The sequence below is a fragment of the Salvelinus sp. IW2-2015 genome, linkage group LG7 (genome assembly GCF_002910315.2).
Source record: "Salvelinus sp. IW2-2015 linkage group LG7, ASM291031v2, whole genome shotgun sequence".
In the NCBI taxonomy this organism is placed as follows: domain Eukaryota; kingdom Metazoa; phylum Chordata; class Actinopteri; order Salmoniformes; family Salmonidae; genus Salvelinus; species Salvelinus sp. IW2-2015.
This window is the reverse complement of record NC_036847.1, coordinates 31,679,808-31,682,808: the sequence shown is the minus strand read 5'-3', so window position 1 is coordinate 31,682,808 and position 3,001 is coordinate 31,679,808.

Here is a 3,001-nt window from a genome sequence, read left to right as displayed (position 1 = left end):
TATCACAACCAAGATGATATCAGTCACTTGCTACTTGATCTAAAAACACCTACTAAGGGCAAATCCAACGCTCTCAAAGTAGCCCATTGCATCACTGAGTTGATAACCTGTCTGGCCTTGCCTTGGCCCCATGTGACCTGTCTGGCCTTGCCCTGGACCATGTGACCTGTCGGCCTTGCCAAGGACCATGTACCTGTTCTGGCCTTGCCTGGACCCATGTGACTGTCTGGCCTTTTACTTTCTTCTCCACACACTTGTTTTTTGCATTATTTAAACCAAATTGAACATGTTTCATTATTTATTTGAGACTAAATAGATTTTATTGATGTATTATATTAAGTTAAAATAAGTGTTCATTCAGTATTGTTGTAATTGTCATTATTACAAATATATATATAAAAATCGGGCCGATTAATCGTATCGGCTTTTTTTGGTACTCCAATAATCGGTATCGGTATCAGCGTTGAAAAATCCTGATCGGTCGACCTCTAGTGCATAGATGATATGATGGTGCATAGATGATGTGATGGTGCATAAATGGTGTGATGGTGATAGATGGTGTGATTGGTGCTAGATGGTGTGATGGTGCATAGATGTGTATGGTGCAGATGGTGTGCTGGTGCATAGATGAGTGTGATGGTGCATAGATGGTGTGATGATGCATATAATGGTGGTGATGGTGCATAAAATGGTGTGATGGTGCATAGATGTGTGCTGGTGCATAGAGTGGTGTGATGGTGCATAGATGGTGAGGTCATGATCGTGTGATGGTGCATAGATGGTGTGATGGTGCATGATGGTGTGATGGTGCATAGATGGTGTGTCCGTTGTTCGTTTTCTTGTGTGTTTATTGGTGTGTTTTCTATGGTTGTGTGTAATAATGTTTCCTATGGGGCGTTAATAAAGTACTATCTATCTTCAGCCATAACTTTGAGAGCATGACAGGATAACCAGGGTAGGTATCAAGTTAAGCCATTCAAATACCTCACCACCTTCTGAAAGAAACTGGGAAGAGCAATCACGTCTATAGTAGAAGACATTGATTCCCTATCGGTCTTGGCTCACTGTCAGCTAAACCTGTCATGGGTAAAATAGAGGGCCTCCGCCCCTCCTCAGTCCAGTCTGAAACCCAACGTCGCTGTTACACTCACCGTCACCATGCTTCAATTCCCCCATCTCTTCCTCATTCCCAGTCTGAAACCCAACTGTGCTGTACACTCACGCATCACATCCTTCATCCCCCATCTCTTCTCATTCCCCAGTTGAAACCCCAACGTGCTGTACACTCCCATCAACCCATCCTTCAATCCCAATCCTTCTCATTCCAGTCTGAAACGCCAACTGCTGTAACTCCCATCCCCATCCTTCAATCCCCATCTCTTCAATCTCCAGCTGACCCACACACACGAGAGGCAATGACTGACTCCCCCAATGCCAGACTGATACACACCACACAGGAGAGGAAGACTGACTCCCCCCATGCCAGACTGATACACACCACACACGAGGAGAGGAAGACTGCCCCCCCATGCCAGACTGATACAACACCACAGGAGGAGACTGACTCCCCCCATGCCAGACTGATACACACCCACACACGAGAGGAAGACTGACTCCCCCCAATTGCCAGACTGATACACACCCACACACGAGAGGAAGACTGACTCCCCCCATGCCAGACTGATACACACCCACACACGAGAGGAAGACTGACTCCCCCCCTGCCAGACTGATACACACCCACACACCACTGCCAAATATAGCTCAATAACAACGGCACAGTGACAGGCAGTAGCCTCTCTCCACCCTTCCCTCCCTTTCTCCTCTCCCAAAACATTTTGTCAGTCTCGATCCAGAGCACAGCTTTTTTCACCCCCACTCCCCTTCTTTCCCCTCTCCCTCCCTCCCTCCACACCAGGCTGGAACCAGCGATCCAGAGACCAGTGTGGATATCATTTAAATATCAAAGCGAGCCACAGGGGCTTAGATCTAAAGATACTTCTGCAACAGGAAGAAACAAAGCTGAATTAACAAGAAAGTTCAGTTTGGTTAATAGTGCTGCGGATGGGAACAATACAAAATAGACTGAGTTTTAACATATCATCTAGAATTGTATGTTAATGCTTTATAACTGGTAATAAGCAACTATGAGACTTTATAATGCCTTATACTAATGATTAGTAGTGTTGTGGATGGGAGTGACTAATACACTAAATGGTTGTGTTTTACACATGCCTTTCTGCTTGCGGTAATGCCCTCCGTCTATACGCCATCCTGTAGGCTTAGTTCATTAATTATTGATATCCATAGAGCCGAAGYGCCTCTAGACTTTTGGGGGCCCCCCCTCCACCTTGCGGGCAAAACATTTTAGTGCCCCCCCMCCCGTTCCCTGCCCATGGCAGTGGATAATTTATTTAGCAGTGTTTCAGAATTTCCAACAATTCTACACATTATGGAATGTTCATATGATACCTGAGTGAGAGTGACAAAAAAAATATATGGAAAAGTCTAAACGGGATCCTTGGGACGTTCCAACTCTGATGTCATCCCATTGAAGTTGAAATGTAAAACGGTTAAGGTTAGGGTAAGGGTAAGGATAGGGGTTAAGGTTAAGGTTAGGGTAGGGACATCCCAAAGACCCCGGATATCACTAACTCAAAATCAATGAGGGCCCCCTGGAGGTTAGGGCTCCTGGGTACATGCCCTTCGTACCCGGTCAGTAATTTGGTGACGATTACTACATGGCTTTGATAGCTGGCTAGACTACTTTACCTAATAATCTAAAACATGTCAGCTGACACAGGATAATTGAGTGATTGTCAGTGACTCACATAACAAGTGGACAACTGATGATGGCTGATGCAGTACCAAATATAGAAATTGCACCTGGTGTATCCCACTTTTCTAACTTTCAACAGTAATTTGGGACCCCGACTGAGTTCCTTAAGAAAAGGTTCTGCACAGAAGAGACATGGACATGTATGCAGAAAAACACAGTAAC